Source organism: Bactrocera oleae, chromosome 6, assembly GCF_042242935.1.
Source record: "Bactrocera oleae isolate idBacOlea1 chromosome 6, idBacOlea1, whole genome shotgun sequence".
Lineage (NCBI taxonomy): Eukaryota > Metazoa > Arthropoda > Insecta > Diptera > Tephritidae > Bactrocera > Bactrocera oleae.
This window is the reverse complement of record NC_091540.1, coordinates 4958848-4985365: the sequence shown is the minus strand read 5'-3', so window position 1 is coordinate 4985365 and position 26518 is coordinate 4958848. Positions and strand designations below refer to the sequence as shown.

The window sequence follows — 26518 nt, the reverse complement described above, 5'->3', positions numbered from 1 at the left end:
AATGGGGGAGCATCATGCTTGGAAGCCAAGTCCATGTTTATTATACCCATTACTTTTCTCTACATCTATGTTTTTGCAATAACAGCATGATGTCATATATTTTATATAGGTAAACAAGTAGTAAATAAGCCCTTAGCGTAGAAAATTTAAAATCCGTGAAATGTTTTCTTTTTCTTTTTTCTGAAAGCCTTATCTGCTTACAACTATTTTGCTTCGCCTCTGACGAAATAATCTTATTGCTGATTTTATGATTTCATTTTTATAATTTGCTCAAAACAACAACTTGCCTTTCAACTTCTTCATATTCTAAAGGTTACTTAATTTCATTTTTACGCGCTAAGAGCTTTTTCTTTTCTTAAGATACCACCGCAACGAATCTGGACAGCGACTTAAAGTGGCAATTAACTCTTGGGTAGATTCGAATGTAGCCGACACGGGCATATTTCGACGGCAGTGAAAAGAGTAAAACGCGTGGAAACTACTAGAAAGAAGTGAAAAAGAAATGCATAAAAACTTAGTTCATTAATGTAAAATGGGTAGAAACAATATAGAGATTAGAAGTGGCAGAGTAGAAACAGAATAATCGCAAATTTAATGATCTAAGTGTACTTGAAAAAAAAATAAAAGTTAAGAAAAATAGTATCTAAGATAAAAGTCTGCAAAAAACTCAAACTTTGTGTTTACAAATTATACACAATTCATATGAACAGAAAATAATTCAGTTGTCAAACGGCATGAAAACAGAATTGTAAACAGAAACAGAATTTTTATACTTGGACAGTATGTTTGTAAGCAAGCTGAAATATAAGTTAAAGACTGCTTTATTAACAGAAACGACAACAGCGCTGAATATATTCTGTGCTGCATAAACAGCATGAAACAGAAACTAAATTTACCACATTTGAAACAGAAAATATATATCTGCAGAATATGCTTTCTTGAAAAATATGACAAAAATTATTAAGTGACAGAAAGATTGACAGAAAAACAGAATCGATAACAGAAACAGGTTGAAAAACAGAAAGTGGCTGTTTATGGCAAATAATAATAATTAAAGCTTATAAAAATAAATATATGACGAACCGAATAGAACCGGAATATAACTTGTGACAGAAACAGAAAATGGTACCTTATAGAATTGATATAAATGTAAATAAAATTATCTATTCAAAAACTTATAAAGATAAAAATTAATTACTGGGAACTATAACTTTAGAATCGCTTTTCTCTAGGTTATAAGTTGATCAATATCATGTATTGAATTTTTCTGCTTTTGTACCTCTCCTCTTCTTTTCTCTCTCTCACATACTATTTTTCTATACCCACATATATAGGTATATTACACTTCCTTTCTATTTCTCTCTTTATTTCTTAAGTATCCCTCAAACACTTGCATATTTTTGGATAATATCCTAGATTGGATTTAAAAACTTGTTTGCGAACATTGGTGAAGTACAATTTTGAAAACTTATTTATAGGTCCAGATAAGCACTCTGTGACAAACAAAAATTTAGAAAACTATAAAACTTCTTTGCCAAGACTGATAACGCACAACGAACTACGAATTACGAAAACTGTAAATCAAAGTTTAGGCAAAGTCAATGAAATCGTACATAATCCATACGCACCTCAAAGCCTGATAGGTCAATAAAAGCCAGCAATCATTTACCGAACAGTTGAACGATCATGCGCACGAAGCTAATAAAGTCAAGGGAGCACGAGAGCATACAGCCAGCAGTCAACAGCCATTCACTTGTGCAGTAGCGCATTTAATTACATTTTTATCACGCTGAAAATACCATTTATATTTACACGCACCGAGCGCAGCAAAGTAGTAAAATAGTAGTAAATCGGTAGTAAAAGCCAGCGAAAACAAAAACAAACTTAAGAAAGGTAAAAAAAAAATATTAAGCAACACACCTACCAAGAGTTAGTCAACACAATCGGCACACTAATCTGAACAGCAGTAGCCAAGTGCCATCGAAGAGGTAGCTGAGTGGACAACAGAATGGGCGGCTTCGGAAGCGATGAACTCGCTACCTATCCACCTATCTGTTGAGGCACTCGGGCAGCCGTGGTCGTGCACAAATGATTTTGGGTGCGTCTCTATTTAAAACAACAACAGCAGCAGCAACAGCAAAAGAAAATATAGTAAAACGTTGATACTAAGTCAATAAATAGACGGGCGGTGGTGGTGCGGGCTAACACAGCGATTGAGTGAAAAGTGCAGATGAAGGCAGCAGTTGCAAAGATTGTGCGAAAGATAGCAGGTGAAAGGGGCGACTACGGCTAATGGCTTCGATGGTTGGTTAGTTGCTTCGTTGGTTGGTTGTTCGGTAAGCAGTTAGAATAGCTATACAGCAGCGCTGTAGTATTACTATAGCCAGTTTATAAATTTTTACCTATTGTTGTAGTTGTTGTTACTGCGTTACTTCATAGACACTGCTGTTGATGTTGCTAGACTGCTCGGTGGCAACAACAATAATTACTAGTTATTTTCTACATTGTATGTAGCCGTAGTTGCAGCAATAAATAGCTGCTGCAAAGAGTTAAGAAGTAATGACCAGGATCATTAAATGTGCAACCAAGTTCAGCAGGAGGTACAGAGCGCACAGCAAAGGAGTTGATGTAAAGCAATACATATGCTTACTACGCAAATTGAGTAGTACCCAGTAGCGTGTTTAGGAGATCAGCTTTGAAATCAATAAAGAATGAGCTGCTAACTACAAGTGCTCCTCGACTAGAATTGATTAGATAATTAGCAAGCAATAATTGTTTTGTTATATTACTGATGTTAAAGAGGCATAGTCTGACCTACATGGATTAATATCAGTCTTACAATCTTTGAAATCTTAGATCCAATCTATTCTTTGATATACATATATATATTTTCCTATAGTGCCTAGAAGGAATATAGAGCCTCGCCCTATGAACAGCGCTCCGACGAACGAGCAAACTTATTATCAGAGAGGAGCAAACCACGGAACTGGTATCGAATGCAAAATATCAATCACTTTTTGATTACAGACCGAAATAAACAAAGCCTGTTGATACCCCGTAATATCTCTTGCTCTTCAATAAGTTCGGTTGGAGTATTGATTATCGCTAGAACGGAACATTTGTATGCTATTATCCTTTAGGGCTAATCTGTTTTTCTAGAAAAAAAAATTCGATTGCCTACTTCCAAAATACATTAAGACTTTTTTGGGTCTCTATACAGGCCTAACTTCTTAAACATTATTTCTATTAAACCAGTGATGAGCTATTTTTATCTATCTAGATCGAGAAAATATTTTATGATAGATTTTGGAATGGTTGGAGCTTCTACAAAACGATCAATAAGCGAGGTCTAGTGCAGTCTTACTAGTCACTCTCTCAAGGGACCTTGGCCGATAATAGCTGACTATTTTTCACCTCGAAGTATTTTTACTACTAAAGAAAGCTAAACTCTTAATACCCAGCAATATGAAGTCCCACTGGGTATAACAATGTATACCATATATAGGTAAACAAGTGCATGGGTTATACATAATGCAGCAGCTACTTTGGCTCCTAGTAAAATATTTACCCCAAGCAAGAGAAGGCAAATAACGGCAGCAGTTAAACAACGTAGAAGCTTCTGTTCGAACGAAAAGCAGTGTACGCTTACGAAGCCAAATAATAGTGCTGGAGCGGAAATAGTTTATATAATATATAGTTAAGTGTGGGTTAAGGACCACACTGTTGGTGGCTGCTGATGCTACACCAACGTCGCAAGTTAATAATGGGTTATCTTGTCTTGTATATAATCATAACTTATATTAGCTCAAAAACATAATTTCTGCTATCTACAAACGGGCGATCACCCTCTCCACACTGCGCTCACGTTTTTAAAGGCAATACAGTGCTGGCACTCAGCTAAAGTAGCAGTTAATTTATGCTTATACCCCACTAATTAGAGCTTATGATGTATTGCCGCTCTTTGGCGTGGATAGCGGGTAAAATATGCAATCGTTTATTAAATTGCTAGCCAAGGAGGTATGCAAAGCATGCTGGGTGTGGCTAAGGTTTGCTAAAAAATAAAAAAAGTGATAGTATATATATTTATTATGGGTTAGTTGGAGATTATAATGGCTTGGGATCCATATTAAATCACGACTAATTTTTCTTACTCGATTAAGTTATTGAATTCGTGAATCTAAATGCTACCGAATGATAGTGATATATAAGTAATAATTAGATCGACGTAGAATACTTACAAGAAATAAGTTTAAAAGAAATGTGATTGGGAAATTAATACTGCTGATCATATTCTACTCAAAATTACTTTTAGTGTTACCATATCTGCATCAAAAATTGTGGTATATTTTATGTCGATGCTTCATGTGAGACTAATTTAAAATTCAATATGCGTTATATTTCTTAAAGTACGCAATATTTTTGATAATTTCTCTCGATCTACCCGTTCGATAAAACTCGGTAAATGCCTTCCGTCAATAAAGTAGGCCAAAGAGAATCTCCCTGATGGAAATTCAAAAAGTAATGATTTTAAGTTGGTTCTGATAGATCGTTTTGATTCCGATATGCGATATTTCACTCTTACTATCGCTTAAGAAATTTCTAATCGTTTGACATCTTTTCAATACTCATGTTTTTAGAGCCATGCTATGTACAAGATATTTTGAGATTATAAATTATGCTTCAGCATTCAAGTTTCTGCGTTTTTTTAATTTTAAAGAACTTTGCTTGTGGTTCTATCGTTTAATGTAGGTATTATTCCACTACATTTTCTGACGTGATGAGTTTGGAAGCTGTCTGAGGAACGACTAATCTTAAAATAACACAGAGGTGACTGTAACACTAGCTAGTAAAGATTAGAAGGTTTCAATAGCTACCTTATTATCATAATTTTATGCTGCTCGACTCCTCTTACCTCAAAGATTTTAGTCTTCCTCATACCAATGGAGCATGTTTTGGCCTATTGCACTATACTCTCTACTTTTGTCGTTCTGATTTGTATGTGTATTTAATTTGAGGTTATGGCAGATTTACTACGAGAGTTAATTTTTATTTAGCCGGAGAGAATTATTTGTGTTTTTTAAAGAAAAATTTGTATTTATTTTTTATTTTGTCTATTTTTACTTAACCGGATATAAATTAATTAATTTTTTTTTTTATGAAATTACAAAATGTTTTTTTAGTTATTTTGATCTGAGAACTAACTTAACTTTTCTTCATTTGCCTCAGTTTTTAAATCCGTTTATTTTCTCTAGCAACTAACTATAAATCTGCAACTATCTACCTGGTAAAATCGCATACTCCAATTGCAACAAGGCTTTATAAACTGACTTCATTCAAACACGTTGCCTACAATTGATTCCTTAGCAGCTAGTTTTCTACGCTATTTTATAGTGTTTTCTCTCGCCATGCTCTAAGTGCCCTTCAACTACTTGCATATTGGTATGCCAGTTCTATATACATTTATCTATATACATATATATAGTATGTATATATTTACATATATGTGTTGTATATTTGTAGTCACGCCTCTAGCGTGTAGTTTGCTATTTTTGCTGTGCAGTCACTTAAAATGTTGCATGCTTGCAGTAGCTTTATTGCACACTCCTCTTTAAATGGATTTAATTACATTTGTACTTGATAAAAATCAGTGAAAAATTATCCTTCATTAAATGTTGAAATTTACACACACACACTCTCGCATATATAAGTTTGTAGCGCTATGCCTGCGGGCGTGTTCTTCTTCAGTTTATGTGTGTTCTTTTCTAAAGGATTGCTCCGGTAGTTGTTTGTTGCACTGTGTAGTGTTATTGCTGGTGATGGATATGTGTGGCAGGTGTTTAAGTTGTGAATTAAATTTACACTTTCTTGATAGCTTGTAAACCTACATATATACTTGTTTGTGAAAAGGTACGAGAGCAATAAATGACTATTAAATTAGTCTGAGTGCTTTTTCAATTACAACCTGTTTGGACTGTATTTTTTCCTTTGAAAGTATATACGTATAGAGAAGACTGCATGCTTAAATCGAATTGATGAAATCTATTGCATCTATTAAACATTATATGGAAAATAATCGAACTACCATTAATTTTAAAAATTTAGTTCAGTTACAGTAGTAAACAATTAAGCCTGAATCAAAAGCTAGATTTCACAGTCTTATCAGAAAATTGAATGACTGACTAGGCTTCTTGAGGTTCATAAACTAAACGAAATTCCCAATGACCTAAATTTTAGTAAAATTTATTGAGTTACTTATTTGTGGGCCCTTTTATGCCCTGAGTGCGGCTTGTTCGTTTGTCTGTCTGTACATACGCGAACTTTTATTTCCGTTTTGAGATATCGTTCTGAAATTTTTCGCAAGTCTTTTTCTCCTTAAAAAGCTGCTCATTTGTCGGAATCGTCGACATCGGAAGTCATCGACTGTCATAGAAGCTGAATTATCAAAATTAAGTTCTTGTATGGAATACTATTCGGTGGGCACGAATATACATATGTATATATATATATATGTACATGTGTTTATATATATTTTAGCATATTGAAGTCATTTGAACTTGACCGCCTCACTGTCAATGACGTGATTGTACACCATAATACTGCCTGTCAATGCCAATGCTGATTGCTGGTTTGTTATTGCTGGTAGCTACAGTTAGACAAGCTTTTGCTGCCGTCTTACGCTGTCATTTATTGAAAAGCCCATTTGTTTACTTTACTGGGGGCGTGCATGTGTATTAATATGTGTATGAGTATGTATGTGCATGTTCGTGTGTAAAAATGAAAACATTACAATAATATAAGGCAAATCAAATGGCAAAAGTTAAGCGTCTGAGTATTTAAGAAACTACATATAATAAATCGCGTTCAACTGCTTTGTTACGCATGAGCACACACACACACATGTGCACTAACACATGCGATAGCAGCAGCAAAAGCGTTTTATGGCCAAAAGGTATTTCATTTACAACCGAAAGACATAAATCAAAAATTTTATATGGCATTTTTGGTAATGGTCACGGTGTCCGCATTAGTAAGAAAAATGAAAAAATACTGTGGGTAAAGATGCGAAAGATATTTGGTTTAGAAAAACAGAAACATAACATTTTTATGGGAAAAATTTAATGTGCGTGAATTGGAAAGAACATTTTTTTAAATAAAAATTTAAGCATGAAACATAGAAATTGAAAACATAAAAACGGGGGGGTTGGGGGAATATACATATTTCATGAATTTTAAGAAATTAATAAATTATAAAAAATAATTATTTGTAAAAATTACTCAATAAAAAAGGTGGCAAAGCTTTTCAAAAAATAGTTTTCCAGCAATTCTTCCTAAAACTGTTGGGCTCTGAGGCAATAAAAAATCTTAAAAAGGTGGTAACGCTCCAAAAATATCTTCAGCTTTAAGCATTCTTTAATCACTTTAGTTTGATACCCATATTGTAACAATTCATTCATCTCAAGAGTTTCACTGAAATAAAAATTCGAAACGGCTGGCAACTCATTTATTAATTTTTTTATTCAACTAGAAGCATTGTTAAATTAACCAGTTTTATATTATGCGTTTTCTTATGAATGTATTTGACTTAAAATTTTCAGCTAGCTGGCAACCTTTTTTTTTAAGCTTAAAATTTAATGTGTAAATAGCGAATGGATTCTTGAAAATAAAAATGCTCGTATTAAAATATGAAAAAATAGAAAAGCAAAAAAGAAAAAAAATTGTATTTATTATAAATTTAATAAGTGGCAAATCTTTTAAAAACATTTTTTTTTTTTGATGAAATAAAAAATGCTTGAAAAGCTGGCAACAATCACATAATATACCTGCAGCATTTTCTAACCACTTCAGTTTGATAAAAAATTGTTAAAATTCATTCATGTCGTGAATTTTATTGCATTAACATTCTGAAACATCTGGCAACTCCCTTCATTATTTTTTTCGATAAATTGAAGCAATGTTAATTTTTTTGATAATTTTTTTTCTTATGAATTTATTTTACTTTAAAATTTAAACGAGCTGGTAAGCTTTCAATATTTTGTGTTTTTGGTTCGAAATTATAAAAAAAAGGAGAGTCTAAAGCTCCCAAAAATGTGTTACTTCCAAGCTATTAAGTCTTTGGCGTAAAAATCATAAATCATAAAAAATATTTCACCACACATATGACCCACCCTAATACTTCTACGAGTGTTCTCAAACTTTTTATGATTAATTCATGACGCGTGTGTAAACCACTATCATTAATTTATAAAACACACATTTTTTTATAATTTTTACGTACAGCATCTTCAGTCTTGCATGAATATGTAAAATTTTAGTCGTAATACAGGCAGCTGACACAACATCATAGTCCAGTCATTAATTTAAACATTAACAAATGAACTGGAAGAAAATGGTTATGCCGGAAATATATATTTTACATCACATAATATGATTTATTTTTTTTAGATATACGCCGTTATCTTATGGATATTTAGCCAAACACCTATGTACTTAAGAAAACAGAATTTCAAGCGGATAATAATGCGTGTCTGCGTTTTATTTCATACTATTCTTTAACGATATTTATTATTGTTGCTTTGTGTATATGTGGCTTACAACATGTTCTTATTCAATCAATCTCCTTTGCTACTGAGAATTGCGTAACTTATCATAAACATACGCAGAAATAATAACTTTGCAACCAAAAACATAAAGTTGTCCCACGCTTTCGTAGTTTTATTTGGATATCGTATGTAGTTGTTGGTTATTAAGTCAAGTACTCCATCATTTTGACCACTTGCTGACACAGAATTTCATTGTTATATGACTCATGTACATTTTTGCTAGTCTTTTGTCGATACTTAAGCTGGGCACACGGTGGGAAGAAGCACGGTAAGGGGAAAAAAACTGATTAAAGCAAAATGTGTACGCATAATCTGGTTTTAAGGTTCACTTAGCACAAAGATTCTAATTTCATTTTGTTATACGAAATCACAAACCTACACTTTTTGCTTTGCCTTAGTTGGACAATATTCACTTGCTACTTGCTTTATTTCTTTAAATAATCACTTCATTCTGCAACATTTATTCATACCTAGTATTTTACTTTTCCTAATTTTATATTTCCATATATTTTTTAATTTTTTTTTCAGTTTCCAAATAACAATATCTTCCTCCTTCTACCACCTATACCACTTTTGTTACAATTCTGCAACTAATCTCTCCCACCACTCTTTCTATTGCACTCTCTTTATTTCTTGTGACTCAATCCCCTCAACCACAGGGGTCTGTCAGCGCTTAGTTCATCATGATAACAAATTATTTGCTGTCACTAGCAAAAGCTCTTTCGTCAAATTTTCGTTTCATTTTTTGATTTTCTTGCTATTTTTTTGACAATTATTCATGCTTTGCTTCGCAGTTCGCTCTGCTGTGGGGACTCTTCAAACAAACTAAAGCATGTTTTACACAAATATGAAATATTTAGTACACAAACACATTTGTATTCTTCTGTTTTTCAATTTATTTTATTTCATTCTTTTGTTTTTGAGTTTATCTGACTGTTGTGTGACCAATGCGCTTAGTGGTCATTACTTAGAAGTCACAATTCTAGATCTCATATAGCAAGAGAATTATTATAAATCATTGCTGTGGTGCTTGTGAGAAATGCAGTTGTATAATTATACAGGGTGAGCCTTAAATATTTATTTCATTTATTTATTTTATAACATTTATACATTTATATCATTTATGTTTAGGACAAGAGAACTGTTTGATTGAGGCTGAGTGAAGCATTATTTTGGATCTCTTACAATTTTTAAATTTTGAATAGAAAATATAACCGATAATTAAATACCAATATAACTGATTTAAATTTAAATATTCCTTAATATTGATTTAAATTTAAATATAAGTCTTATGATATATTTAAAGTATAACTTTTATTACCTTTTATGTTATATGTATTAAAACATAATAATTTTCCAATGTCCAAATAGCAGCCAAATTAATTATCAAATAATGAAACGAAAAAGAGGGCAAAAATAACATTAATTAATTTTATTATAAATATTTGTTCAAAAAATGTTTTTTCTTAAAAATCTAATTTTTATATACTTAATTTTACAAATTTGTTTTTTTTTTTTATAAATTTCCAATATTGGTGTTATTTTTAATTTTTTTTCTGTAAAATTTTCTAACAAGTGGTAACGCTTCATAGAAATGTTAACCAAAACTATCGATATTGATGTTATTATATAATTTTTTCCAAAGAATTTTAGAACAGCTGGTAAACCTTTTTAAAAATGTTACCAACACCTTCTGAAATCTGCTTATTTTGCGGTCATATTGTAATATTTTAACAATTTAGGTAACCGAAAAATGTAAACATGTGGCAACCTTTATAAAAATATTGTAAAATCTTCAAACTTTTTCTCTCGCTTTAATAGGTTTAATAAATTTTTGGTGATAATTCGATTCTCTTATTATTTTGATTGATTTTGCTAGTAGATTGAAATTTATAAACAGTTGGCAACTCTTTTCAAATAGTATTTTCAATAGTAGGTTTTCTTAAAGCTCTTGGTAGTATTTTTTTATGTTAAGAATTTTTTTTTTTTAAGTAAAATATTTGCTTGCCTATACTACATCCACCTCTTAGGCCTGAATTGAATAAACATTGCCATATCAGCTTAAATTTTAATACATATAAGGTACCCATGCACAAATTTTATTTTTACAATAGTTTTTTTATAGTGTTTCTTCTCTTTTAGTGGTTCATGCCCAAAAAAAATTACCATATCTATTATATCATATCTCTTTTATGTTCGTTATATCTGACACTTAAACGGAAATTGAACTCGAAACTTAAAACTGATGTTAATCTTGGCATCAGAAAGTCGTGCAGACAGAAATAGCAGTTTTAGCGCATAGAGGATTGAAATTTGCTGATCCACTTTAATGGATTTCTTTAATAAAAAATATATATAAAAAGCACAGGAAAATTATAGAGTTTGCCAATATTTTGGTATTATTAGTTTCGAAATTTTTTTTTAGTGCTTGAAAATAATTTTAGTCGTATATATTTACCTCTTGTATATAAAAATTATAGAAAAATATACGCCGTTATTTTTTCTGAATGCAAATTAGTTTGAAAAGCCTTCGTAAGATAACACTCACTCAAAATGAGACAATTTTTTAAACAAGAAATTTGCCTCATCGCTTGAAATGATTTTTTGAAACAAATTTGCATTTTCTTGTTATTTTTCCAATTAACGTTTTGAATGGTAATTTGTCAAAATAAACTGAATATACAAAAATGTCACAAACTTTGACAGTTGGTTTAAGTCTTTTCATGGTATTTGGTCAAAAGAAACTGAACATAAATGTCAAAAACTTTGACAGCTGATTTCATTGCAATTTTTTAAGTAAGAAATCTTCTTAATCATTGATAACGTTTTTGGAAAATAAATAGCTATTTTCCGAATAAAGCTTTGCCATGATATTTGCCTAAATATGCTGAACATAAATATCAAAACTTTTGACAGCTGATTTGACAGCCATTTCGTTGAGCAAGAAATTACCCTAATCGTTGATAATGTTTTTCTTATGAATAGATTTCCGTTTCACTAAACAGTTTTCCTATTTTAGCCTTTTAATGGTATTTTGACCAAATATGTAAGTGTCAACAGCATGTGTTTACTTTGACAGCTGATTTGATAGCGAGCCCTCTAGGAAATTTTTGTTAACATACCTACTATAAGCGATTAATTACGCATTGTATACATAAAATTATACATATCCGCTATGTAAATGTAGCTATATGTGTATAAATATATATATATTTTTAATTAACAGTGAATATTTTACGAATATTAATTATTGTCTTCACCACACGTTGTATTGCGTTACAAATTGTCTGAACGTGATTATGTCGCATGCTTAACACAGCTTTCAATCTGAAAATGTTTATTAACTTATACACTTTGTACATATATTTGCACCATATATGGTATGTGTAGAGCAGTATACTCATTTGTAACTATATAGCAAATTGGCAACAATTAATTTGACGTGGGCAGTCATTGTTCGACTACTGTCACTTTTTTCATCGTGTTTTATAGAATACGATATATACTTATGTCATTTTGATGTTGACAAATTAATTAGTTTTTATTAATGAGTTGATTAGTTCATTACCTTGGTTTGGGTAATTAACTATTTAAATAATTGACTTCTTCTTGTGTAGAAATGTTAAGTTGTGCTAATTGGTTTGACTTGTAAGGTAAACATATCATGTTAATTTTGCAATAAATAAATGATATTTTACCAAACAGAAAATACTTAGTTACCTTATTTTAGTAAAAAAATAAACTTTCAGTTGACTTCAGATAACTTAAGGTTTTAGATTTAGGTTAAGAATTGTGTTATATGCAGATTCACCACTTGAGTTTCAATAGAAAAGTGCGCCTGTCCGACTGCCCTTCTGGATTAGAGTAGAACGCAGGAAGTTTACTAAACTACTTGCTTTTAGCATCGTTCATCTTGCAGCAATTGTTGGAGTGCTTTCTGAACATTTTTGATAGGCATTGTTGGGGTTAGACTAAAAATTATGTCGTATATTGGCGTATTTGGATCTCTTACTTTATTGAAAATAAAATATATAAGCTATGTATACCGGAGAGAGTTGTGTGGGGTTTGACCAAACGATGAACGAACTTTCCAAATCCGTCAAGTAGTTTCGGAGCTTCTCAAATTCAAACAAACAAACAACCAAAGCTTTCTTCTTTATAATATTCATATAGATAAGCGACTTGCCCTTTCAAAAGTTGAATATTTCAGTACATTAAGCACATTTCAGTTATACTGTCATCGACGACAAATAATCTATTATATTTGCTGTTTTATTGTAACTTATTTTTAAATTGAATTTTGAAAAGCGAAGACTCTTTAAATTCCCCATTAATATTTTAAAATTCAATTCAGTGCTACCCAAACAATTAGTGTGAAGAAAACAATAAAGTACAAAAAAAAAACGAAGAAGAACATTACTATTGACTGAGCATTAAAAAACAATAACACAAGTCAAATAGAAAGTTGGTGTAAAAAGGCGGATACTAACAAAATTGACAAAGTCAACAAAAAACAAGAAAATACACACACACACAGACATATACATTTGTACTTATTAACATATTTAAATTTTAATGGCACACGCCAAGATGTCAGAATTAATTCCAGTATAAATAACATTTACACACATAAACTTATTTACATACACAGCATACAAAAAGCGAACGTACAATTCCACTCAAATCGGAAAAAAAAGTGATTTTTGGAAGCCGATTGTTGTGTGACTATGTTCAGCTGTCACGGGAATGTACGTCAAAATGTAGCGTTGTTGCTGTTGTTGTAGCTGTTAGTTTTCTAGCGCATTTTGACGTTTTCAAGTGTGTTTACAACAGCGCCGACACCACGAAACAACAACAAGTGTGTATGCGCTTTGGATGGGGTAAATGTGTGAATACTTTGTTTTATGGCAAGAAGAAAGTAAGGCAGGTTAAAGAAATGTTTGTAATGCCAGAATAATAGATGTACCATAAATGTACGAAACTTTTCGAAAAAATGTGAGTAAATTGAAATGTTTAACAATTCAATGGTGTAAAAACGTTAAAAAGCACTTGTAGTGAACTAAAGAAAGCTGAGCACTTCGCAGCTGTAAATGAAAAGAAAACGCATAAAAACGAAAATTTAAAATTAAAATTACTTTGACACTTGGGAAACTGACCACTAGAGCTGCAGATCGATTGACAAGTGTCAAGTGTCAGCGCTGAATGGTACAAGTATATGCACACACTTTGTTTGTGCTTAGAGAAAGTTTATCAAAACAAAGAAAACAAATATTGTGTATGAAGGCGGAAAAAAATATTTTCCGAAAGAATTCAGTGAACTTTGTATATATATGTTTGTTGTTAAAAAAAACAAATTTGAACAAATTTATTGACAATAGCACGCTGAGTGCGAAGTGCGAGTGCAACAGAGTAAAAACAAACAATAAACAAACCGACTGGTAATGAAAATGTTGAAATGAAAATAAACGCGAAGTAAATTAAAAAAAAAAAAACTTTGAGAGCACATACTATAAGTAATATTGACACTATAATATATAAAACAAGAAATAAACAGAAAAATAACGAATTTCAGTGTGCGAACTTAATTTACGCTTGGCCTGACAGGAGGCGCCGTTTTTGTGGCTTAAACGCGAACTGTATTCTAGATTTTGGCTCGTTAATTTTTACTTTGCGTAACAAGCGAATTACCCTTACTATTTCTGACATGCGAGAAGTTAATTTATTTACATTCTCTGACATGAGAGAGTGTGTGGAGTGCTTTCAGGTTGTGACATCTTATAGCGTTTTTAGACCAACAGCACTGCCAACTAAAACTTCCAAAAGGTCTCTGCATTTATCAGTAAATATGAAAGCACACTGATGTACGGAGTCATATATGTACTTCCTATAAAGTCATGATCTGCAATAAGACCCTCAAAAGTCTGTTTGTTTTAAATTCAGAAGTCCCAGTGTGCTCTGGCACTCCTAGACTCTTCCATATTAAATGTGCTAATATAACTATCTGAAAGTTGACAGTTTGCTCAATTTTTGGATCTTTTTGGTTTCGGTTTTGGTTTTTGGAGCTGGAATTAATTTGTCATAATTAGTCTCCAGCACTTCCATTGCCAACTAATTCATCTTGCAGGACTAAGTAAAAAACTACGGAAAATATGCCATGTTTTCTGACTTACTGTGTTTTTCCATTTTACATCTTCTTCGTAGCAAAGTTATTTAATTTGAACTCGAAAAATAGTTCTACCCACCACCATTAAGTCCAACTAAATTGTTGCTGCCACAAAACCAATACAATTCGCGGCAATACAATACACCAATCCAAAAGTCATCAAATGCCATCATTAACCGACTAACCAATTGTCTATAGAACAACGCTTGATTGGCATTTGCCCTTAAGCGTTTTCAGCACTTTTCACAAAACATTATTTGTACAATGCAGAAAATGGAAAAACAAATGAAAACTTGGCAAGTAAAATTTTAGAAAAAAAAGAAGAAATGAAAACAATTCTAAAAGCAAATTGCAGTTAATTGAAAAGTAAACAGTGCCAACACCAATTGTGCTGTTGCTTGTAGATATTTAGCCAAGTATACATACACACATAGACATACAAACGTAGGTGCAGCAGGATGCTAGAGTCAACGGAAGCGCTGGAAATTTTTTCATGAAAACAGACAGAGTTAAAGTTGACCAAGACAACTCGTGGGACACATATAAGCAGTTAGGCGAATAAATGTGTAGGTGTGTGTATGTAAGCATATATATATATGTATGTGTGTGAACGCAGTCCAAACTTCTATTTCATTTCCATTGCACATTCAAATTCCACTCTATTCTCTGCTGCCTTCTCTCCACTCTCCTACCATATATATGTGTGTTTGTATGTATGTCTCTTGTCAGCAAATGCAATCTTCATTACTAGCTTTCGACTAATAGCCAAATGGCCGCGCTTTCATGCACTTGTCGTCTCGTCAGCGGCGCGTCGAATGATGGATATACACACAGGTTGAGTTTGATTGCATGATGTGGAGTAAGCAACGTGTAACGGTAATTTCGCTAAGTGGTTAAATGGCAGTTGAATGCAAGAGTTGCACACAGCCGTACACACACACACATACACACATATGCGTAAATATAGACGGGCTAGCGTTAGAATGGCGCTAATACGCAGCCACATCTGTTTATTAAAGACACTGCGCTCCACAATTGCTTGACCATTGGCGCTGACTGCATCGCTACGACGGCTATGGCTCGCTTTCCGCTGGTTGTGGCCGCTGCCGATGAGTGGCCAGTTGGTCTACTTGCATGCTTGCTGCCGCTAAAAGCTTCGAGTGTCTGTTGTCTAATGTTTGGCCTAAATGGATTTGCTTTTTAATAATGCAATGGTCTAAGTGTTGTTGTTGCGTGACATTGTTGTTGGTTGATCACAATACTGCGCTTTTAGTTGTAGGTTGGTTGTGACTTTTCTGTTTTTTTTAAGTAAAATTCGTTTTTCAAACTCCAAATAGTAAAATTTAGCACTTTGTTTTTATACCCTGAACAGCATATAATAAATTTGACAAGAAGTTTGTAACACCCCGAAGAAAACGTCAGAGCCCCTCTCAAATACCACATATAAGTAAATAATCAGCATGATGTGCTGAGTCACTTATTTACGTATGCATTTTATGAGATTGAGATTAAGCTGAGATTGAGTCTCTCTGGTTTATAGAAAAGCTGCTGCTTCTATTTTTATGTGCTTTTTATAGTGTATATATAGAGTATATAAGCCCCTTTTAAATGCTAAGCGATATCCGCATGGCCAATGGACATTTGCCGAAAATGCTCCCAAAGAGTTTTTTAGCTATGTTTGTCAAGCGATAAGTATAATCTACACTTAGACATTACATTTTCAGCGTGTTAGGCTTACATAGATACCTATGTGAGCTCTAGACTTCGCACTATATGCACTATGGTTTTAATATACTCAGTTATATTATAGAGCTGAAAATATTCTCAGAGTTTCCAACGCACAAAATATCTGCTAAATGCTAAAAAGTGTTTTATAAAAAAATTTGAAAAAATATGTGAAATATTTCTTTTAACGTTTATGCTTCGCTAAGATTTTCCAGAACCTTCAGATTATCTACTTACGCGTTTAACTTGCGAAATTCTTGCTTTTCATTTGCGACTTTCGTGCTAATTATTTGACTTGTTTTGTTAGTTTTGGATTTATCACTCAAGTTTTTTTCCAGCTCATTAAAATTGTTGAAATTTCGCAAGTAATTATTTGCCCAAGTCAAGATGCATATGTATATATATTTTTAAATATTGTATATACAAATATATATCTAGATATATTGTTGAAATTGTTTGCATTTATAAACCTGGCATGCTACCCTGTAAGAAATATTCTAAATATGAGCAAATTATCTATCACTTTTTCGTTATTTATGTGTGCAATAGTATACGCATCCGTCAGTATATATGCGAAATATTTCTTCAGTTTTTAAGATATCTATCCTAAGTTTTGCACATGTTTTTTTCTATATAAGAAGCTGCTCTTTTGTTGGAACCGCTGATGTTGGACTACTATGGCCATACAAACTGAACGTTCAAAATCAAGTCTTTGCATGGAAAACACTTTTATTTGACAAGGTATCTTCATGAAATTTGGTATAGATTATTATTCAAGGTATCACTACAATATCCTAACAAATTTTTTAGATCAGACCACTATATCATATAGCTGTCATATAAACTGGCTGACCAAAATCAAAATAAATATTTTTTTATACCCTTTTATGATGTTAGAAATGCCCCTGTGAAGGGTATTATAGTTTCGGTGCAACCGAAGTTAACGTTTTACAATTTTTTTGCTGTAGTTTATTTCCCTTATAACTTTTAGAAATATAAGTAATTTGCTATTGTTAGTTTTCCTACAGGCATGTTTGTCTCGCGACGCACTTCTTGTCGTCGCTTGTATTCAGACTTCATTCAATATTTGCTTTGAGCTCATCATGTCCCATATTTACACACGTTCAAGTACACAGAAAATTACTTTTTAAATGTTTCACTTGCCACACACACAAAAAAGTGGGCAGCATAGCGTATGGTAAAGAAATTCAAGAAAGCTAAAAAGAATTCCAAGTTTATAAATGTGTACATACATTTAATAAATAAAAGAAAAGCGCTGAATAAACGCTTAAATACAACGCAGGCTCTAACAAATCAGCCGACACGTATTTGCGCACATTTTCATTCAAACTTATACTCGTATGTATGCTTTTCCCGCACTTTAAACCCACAATGCCTGCACCGACTTTTGCAACTCTTTTATGAACTCCTTTGCTTACTCATCTTTCTGTGTGCAAACAAGCAAACATTGTAGCCACTTTACATGCGCTGCAATCGTAGTCGTTGGCGTTGAAGCGGCATGGCGCGCGTTTGTTGGCTTTGACTTTGAAGCTTGACTTTTTGCTTTGGCTGCCGCGGAGGCTGCTGCTGCTTAGTCATTGCGTTTTTTATTTGCTGCAACGATTATATGGATAATTGTGGGCTTGCTTTGCACAAATATTTTCTTCTTTTCTTACTTTTTAATTTTTTTGTTTCATTTTACCGTTAACATTGTGATTGCGATAGCATTTGTGCGATAACAAACGCCACACTCCAAACTGGCCGCTTCTCGACTGCACTCGAGTTGAAAATTGCGCTGCGAAAGCATTGAAGCGTGAGCGAAAATGCATGAAAGATGAGATAGACTGCTTTGAAGAGTGCATAGCAGACAAATTTTGTTATCGCCGACTCTGTCTTAACTTTAAAAGATGAGGGTTACAGGCGTGACTGCGTTGAATGAGAGATAGAAGTAACAAAAATTAATGAAAAATAATTTATTTATTTAGACATATTTCAGAGATTGAGAATCACTAACTGCCTTAAAAAATCAGATGTACATATTTTGTTGAAAATTATCTTGGCAGTATGAAGAAGAAGGATACCGCAGACATTTTTGGTAGTCCACTTATAAATAAAAAGTTGAAATAATATAGCGATTTTACTTTCTATGCTTCAGTGATGTGTTTCGCAACTAATAGACCTTTCTTTTATGGACTTATGGCTTACTATTTTCTTCCCTTCCATGCTGGTAATATTCTACAAGTATTAAATCTTTCCTCATTTTAGCAATATTTTCTTATTGAATCGACAATTGTCTAATTAATGGCGCGTGTTGAAGAGTTACAAGGTTTAAAATAAACACGTGCTACAGTTTTGAAACATCAAATCGTTTTTCCATCGAAAATGTTCCAAAGACCTATATAATACTTTCCAAAGTTGATTTTCCCCCTGTCCTGCTGCGAATATTATCTCAAAATCAACAAATATTATATAATTTTAGTGCTTAAAATCTGCACTACATGACAATTATAATATTACTGGGCGTGGTATTTCTATGTCGCTGTATTTTATTAAAAGAAAATAATAGCGAAATCATTGAATGAGTGATTTGTATCAAAATCAACAGTGAATGAAGGTTTGGAACTTTGATAACTTGATTTTGGTCATTTAGTTTGTAAGGCAGCTAAAAGCTATAGCGGTCCGATCTGAACAATTTCTTTGGAGATTGCCGTTGCTTTAGGCAATAACCCGTGCCAACTTTCGTGAAGATATCTTGTCGTATAAAAAGTTTTCAATACAAGGTACAAGGACATGGTTTCGTATGTTCAGTTTGTATGACAGCTATATGCTATAGAGTCCGCTATTGGCAGTTCCGACAAATGTACAGCTTCTTAGATAGAAAAGGACATGTGCACAATTTCAGAGCGCTATCTCAAAAACTGAGGGACTAGTTCGGGTATATAGAGTCAGAAGGACAGACGGAGTGACAGACGGGCATGTCTAATCGGCTCAACTCGTCATGTTGATCATTTGTATATATATTTTATAGGGTCTCCGACATTTTTTTCTGGGTGCTACAAACTTGGTAGCAAACTTAATATACCCTCTGCAGGTACAAAAAGTAGAAATATTTTTAAGAGTAGAATGAGCTTGCTAAATAAGCTTAACAGCATTGGCCAAAGTGTAAGCGAAAAAGCAGATATTCGGAAGAACCTACGCGCTCATGGAGGGAATGAAAAGCGCAGCTTTGTTGATATCGATAGCTCATATGTATATCGATAGCGTTTGTAAAAATATGAAAAATTACAAACCTACAACTAAAAAGTTACTGTAACTAAAAATTTGTATTATGTATTTTATGCAAATGTCAAAAAAGTTTTTGTTAGCACCCGCTATCAAACAACACGCATAAAAAACTACATAACAAATATCAAAAGTTTGCTAGCAGTTTTGTTTCGTGCCCTCTGCCCGTCAATTTACATAGATAAACATATGTGCGCATAATTATGCTTGCGCCATGTGTTATGCCTGCAACGTTTATGTAAATACGCTTGTATATCTATACAGTTGCTAGTAGTAGCTTAATAAGCGCCAGTGCCACATGGCGTATGAGTGATTTCTCATTTTTCGTAATTTACCATATCCATACATTTTATTTACATTTATCAAGATTTTATTTATTTTTTTTTGTGTTTTTGTTATTTTATGGAATATTTTAGGCTTTTGGTTTTCAGTTTGTGTTTTTCCACCGTATAACTGTATATTTTGTTATTGCTTGTTATGCGTTTGAAGTTTTTATTGATTCTAATGTTTATTTTATGAGCGTCAAAATTGGCAAGCAAACAAACGTCATAGCACATTGTTGTACATACCTAGCTATTTTTTCGTAATATATAGCATAATCTTTTTTACAAATGTTTGTGTGTGTATGTGTGTGGCTATGCGCCTTGCAAATATGCGTTGCGCTTGAGTTCTGCGCCTGCAATAAATTTAAATTATTGCAGAAGTTCATAAATTATGCGTTGCCGGTCGTTTATATAAATTAGTGAGTGTGCGTGTATTTGTGAAATGAAACTCACTTGTATTCGTACATATGGACATGTGTAAAAATTGTATGCTTCTTTTTTAAGCACATTTTTTACACGTGTTCAATTTTTCTTTTCAATTTGCGTATAAATAATTTTTAAAGTGATATATAAGTACACATGTGTATGCTGGGAATTTAAAGTATGCTGACGATCTTAATTGAATTTTTATAAAGCAATGAATATGCGTTTAAAAAGCGGTTCATATTATTTAAGTTTAAATATATATTTTTTTTTTCAATTATTGTTTTCAAAAATAGAGATTATTTTTAAATTAAGATTTATGATATTTGGCTTTAAAAAATATGTAAAAAATTTGAACAAAAATATTTATATATATAAAAAAAATTAGAAACATGCAATTTAAAGTTCTTATTCTGAAAAGCTATCGACATTTTCGTAGCTTAGCTTTTAATGATACACTTTTTTATATCAAGAAGTCTATACATACTTTTTTTTGTTTTAAATAGTTATTATTTTTAAATAAAGCAAATAAATATTTTTTTTAACAATTTACAATTTTTATTTTTTTTATTTTTTATATATATTTGATTCCAATAAAAACTACGTTTTCAAAAAAAAAAAGAAAAACCTACATATATTAAAAATTGTTTTTATTGTATTTTCAAAACTTTTTTTTTAATAAATTTTATTTTTTAAATAAATATTATTTTTATATTAACATTTATGCTTTAATAAAACTTCATATATTATATATAAAATTTAAGTTTATAAAAATAACCCGTTATTAGAAACACCTTTATTTAAAAATATGCGTTATTTTCGTAAAATGATAAACTTTTTTCAATATCAAGAAGTTAAACTCTTTACATATTAACTGTTTATTCTGAATTTAGTGATTTTTAAATAAATTTCCAACTTTTAACTTTTTCAAAATAATTTTAACATCAGAATTTTACTTAACTCTTTACTTTAAAAGTACTGCAGTATTTTTTTTTACAATTTTTATACTAATCAAAAGGAAAATTTGTTTAATAAAAAAAAAATTAAATTTCTGTAAAATTTTCTTTCAATAAAAACAATCAAATTTTTTAAAAACAAAAACAATAAAATTTTTTTAGTTTGATATATAAAAGTTTTTCAAGCATGTTTATTTAAATTATTATATATGAAATTTTTTTGATGCAGTCTATTCAAGTTTTTATTAAATACGTAGTATAGTAAAAAAAAGTTACAGGTTTTAAAATATTTCTGCGAATTTATCAGAAAATTTGTTTTCTGGAAAAAAACTTTAACTTCTGTATAGTTTTTTTGTTTGTAGTAATAAATAATAAATAAAAATAAATAACATTTTTATTCTTTTCTGAAAGATGCAAAAAAAATTTTAAATTTTAATTAAAAAATTTCGATATTTTTTTTTTAATTATAATTTTTTTACAATTTTGTCTTTGGAAATCTAATTATAAATTTTAAACATTAAAAATATAAATATGTATGTAGAATATTTTTTGATTTTGTAAAATCATACAACAAATTTTACGATTTATAAAGTTTTCAAAACTTAGTAAAATTTATACTGGTTCTCAAAATTTTGAAATAATATTTTTCAGTTTTTTTGTTAACACTAAATATTTGTAAACTTGCTTTTAATATTTGCTTAATCAGAATAAAAAATATCACATTTTATTTCCTTGCTTAAAATTTTTTCCATAAATGAGCTTAAAATCTTCCGTGTGAAAAAATCGCAAGTGCATTGTACTCGCGTCTGTCAACACTATTCGTTCCACACACATACATACATAAGCCAACAATAAGCACATTTAAATATGCGCGGATTTTGGAGTCATATGAAAATATATTTTTTATTGACATGTTTGTATTTACTTTATGTCTTTTCGCTGCTTTTTTTCACATATTCAATTCGCTTTTAGTCCATATATTGTATTTATTACCACTCGCCTGCTGCGTTGACATAAGAATTCCATAGAATTGTCAACACTTCCATTATTATTGCTTTTGTTTCTGTTGGCTGTAATAGCTACAATTTGTACGGCTATTTACCTACTTTGTAGCCGCCCGCTGTCTTTGGGCTTTAACGTTTTGTTTAATTTTTTTGTATTTCATACTTTGAAGTCTCCGGCATTTTTGTCATTAATGCTGGTGACTTCTGTTTTGTCAACGAATGCTGCCACTCAACGGTTGTGGCTGATTGCATGCAGCACATATTGCGGTCATTGTACTGGCCTAAAAAACAACAACACATAGCGGAAAAAAGGTGGAGACACAAACACACGTACACTTTTCGGCGCTTTATATTTGAGCCTGTCTTCTTATCAATAAATTTGCATGTGAAAGCAAGATTAAAGTAATTTAGCAGAAATCAATAGAAGGGGCGTTGAAGATAGCTTATTAAAGTGGTATAAACACTTGTTATTAAATATATTTTTGCTTAGTGTATGTTCGATTCGCGAAGCTCCCAGATACCTAAAACGAATTCTGGATAAGGCCGGATAGAAGCAGAGGTGGTGTTTCAGCGTCTCTCAACTTCCTTGCTCTTCTGGGCATGTACGATTTAATGTCCATCCGGCTCGCATATAATGCTAGTAAGTCCTATTACCTATCACTAGGCCAGCAATCGTTCGGCAGTCCTTTCGAAACCTTGTATTCTAAGGTATTCCATCTCACCTTGATCGGTCTGCCAGCGCTTTCGGAAATTTCATTATGTATCGTTTTTACCGTTTTATATACATTAAAAATTTACGTTGCTGAGAGATAAAAGCTTAATATTCAAATTACCTACATTTCGTTAATTTCACAAAAGCACAAATAAAAACAATAAAAATAATTTCACGATGTTTGTTATGTATTAATTCTAAACTTTGCACTAAAAACTATCTAACTAATTTTTCTCATTTCATGAATAAACTCATAAATTAACCTTTTCGCTACAACTGTACATATTTATATGCTTGTGGGTATGCAAATTTGCAACAAAGTGGAAAATTGTGTTAATTATTGCTGAGTTACATATACTTTAGATTGCATACTTAATTATAAATAGTTTTCAAACAATTTATTAACAAAACTTGTTAAACATGCAATATGTTGCGTTAACGGTATAGATTTGTTTGCATACTAATTAACAGTTTTAACATAGTAGCAGAGTTTAATGGAAAAGTTGTATCTATTAAAATGAGTTTACTTAAATTTTTATTGTGATTTTAACAAAGAGAAAAAAGTGTTGTTAGCTGGGCAGTTAAAAATACGAAAAAATATATAATAATAAGGTTTTAAATACAATATTTCTCTGTGTTAGTCATTTTTAGGTGGAGTTACCTTTATTTAAAAATAAAAAAATCATTTGTGATACACATTCACATAATGAGGGATACTACCGAGTCGAACGAACAACTGGCATAAAGCAAACTGACTGGCCTAAACTAATATAATATATAGAGAATATACCGCTTAATTTAGGTACACACAAACTCCTTTGTTCTCTGCTTCCCCTATCTTTATCGCTCTATTCCTCTCTCTCTGCTTTGGTTTTGTCCTTATTTCACTGTCTTTCTCTAACGCTTATCTATCGCTTGCTTGGCGCCGTGTCTTTTTTACCATGTTTTAATTTTCCATGATTAAGTCCAGTTTCAATCGTAGTGGCGAATCGAAAACGCTTGAGCCTGAACTTCTTCAAAACTTGTTCAAACACTGCAAAGGCATGCGGTAAATAAAATAATTACAAGCAAATATAAATATTTTCTTAGTTTTTAATTCTATATCAGTATTTATGGTTTCTATTCGCATTCCAAACCACTTGAACCTTGTATAAATATTTATGTACCTTTTACTCACTAAAAGTAACATTTTAAGCTACTAACTGATATTCTTTAATTGCCTAGTCGTGCTGCTACCACAGCTTTATCAAATATTAGCTGAATGACGAGCGTCAAAACATGCTGGAAATTCCAGCATTCCAATGACGGTGTCAATTCAAAACAGCTGTTGGTTTGTGGATTTTATTTTTATACACGTGATGTTTTTGAGAATTCTAAAAAGCTAGACTGTCAGGCAACATTTTAGAATAATAAACGTACTTTGAATTGTGAGTGTGAAAATCAATTAAACTATTTAATATTTTATTATTTAGACCGGATCTAAAGCTTTTGGTAACAGTACATACATAGTCTCAGATTATTTGAAATTGGCGTAGTATAACTTTTTCATTTTTCTTACGCAGAGTTAAAAGACTTTAAAAGAAACTGAAGGTCTAAAACAGACATTTTTCCATTAAGGCATTGGCAATACCAGAAGTGAGCTACACTAGTTCTGGATTAAAAATTTTGCACCAAAAATAAATTCCTTAAAGCTTTTTAAGACAAATCATGCTTTATAATGAAACTCCAAATTTTTTTTAGCTTTTTCCTACAAAAGATATTAGTAACGGTTTAAAAATGTACATCAACTTAATAGTGAACTCTATTCCTTAAAATTCTAAGCCAGTTCTCAGGCTTATGGGGATATTAGGGGTTAATTTTGCTTTCTTTTGTCTGGAGCGATTCTATTGTTCGAATCAGCATTACTTTGAAAATACTAATTTTGACTGAATTTGGTTGATAAGGTTTAGTCAAATCTCGAGAGGGCTCAAGATATGATCCGCAAATAGTCAGAACTGGGATTAAAGATCGTTCTTACTTTGCAACGATTATAATAATTATGCGTTTGAGATACAATTTTTTTTTTTAAATTTCTTATTGATATTTGAGAGAAGTGTCATGAAAAGTATTGTCATTTTATGTAAAAAATTCGCAGCATTACGGTTAAATACTGTGAGCTAAACACTAATATAATCTGCACTGGACTATTAGTTTCAGCAGCATGTAAAAACGGTTAACCTTTTGAGCAGCTTATTCACACACAAACGATCTTACGCTCCCTAAGTTTTGGGGTCTACTTGAAGTTCTAGATTGGTAAGCCCATTCCCCGGTTAGTTCACAGTTTAACTTGTTTCTTCGAGCTTTTCCAGACTTATGTACAGCAAGAGCCTTCTATAAACATAAAAACATAAATTCATATTTAATAAGTATTAACGATGCTCACGAAGACAAATCAAAATCCGTAAAAGTCAATAAAAACACGCCGTCTATACACACTACTCGTTTGCCAAAATAAAAATGATAGTGATACAAAACAAAAAAAAGAAACAATAGCAACAAAGATTCGCGCACTGCAGCAGACAATGCACCGCACAACGCTTCACATAGCAGCCAAGCTGCCTGTCTACCTGCCAGCCCGCATGTTACTTCGCCGCTTGAAACTTGTGTCATTATTAAGTCAACGCCAGCGTGAGCTCAAAAGCTTTCAAATGCACCAACAAATTTGCATAGAAATTTGGAGCTTAACGATTTGTTGACAACCGTGTTGGAGTATTGACAACCGAAAATGGGCACGCCACGCATGAATGGCGCAGCGCAGTGAAGCAGTGCAGAGCCGCGACGCGGCGCATGCGCAACGATAAACGACAGCAGACAGTCGAAAAGCAGACAACTCTTTGTAGCAGCAGCATTTATGACTCAATGATGTCTAAAAATACTGGAAAGCCATAAACTAGTATTAAAAAAAGATACGTATAAGAAAAAGCAGTATGGCAGCCGTGAATAGAAATCAAAACGTGTGCCGTTAGTTTAATGGTGCAAAATTGATTTTTACGCCTCATTATTTATTCGATTATATTTTTTTATGTGATTTAATATTTGTTTTGGTTTTTTGTTTATTATTGTTTTGTTTATTTTGCTACACGACTGTAAAAATGTGTGCATTAAACACACCTCGCCGCAACCGGTTGCTTTCGGGTTTGTGTGAGTAAAAAAAAAAAAATATTTTTGCGCTGCCAGACTAGTATTTAAGACTAGTGCTGTCGCTTTTGAGTTTTTGCTTTTAATTTTTTTTTCAACCACGTATCTAATCAATATTGACAGTAGTAAAGGCTTTAATAAATGAGTTAATAA

At 31.9% G+C, this 26518-nt stretch overlaps 1 long non-coding RNA gene across 7 annotated transcripts in view; it reads right to left on the bottom strand.

Annotated features, from left to right (window-relative positions):
* The window catches only part of LOC106622430 (uncharacterized), a 159461-nt gene that overhangs the window by 52506 nt on the left and 80437 nt on the right, over window positions 1-26518 (bottom strand). Inside the window, exon 6 of one of the 7 annotated variants that reach the window (XR_011397146.1) lies at window positions 24121-24221. The exons of the other annotated variants lie outside the window; for them this stretch is intronic. This is a non-coding gene — a long non-coding RNA (uncharacterized lncRNA). Of the gene's footprint in view, window positions 1-24120; window positions 24222-26518 lie in introns of those variants that run through there. 7 annotated transcript variants of the gene reach the window in all.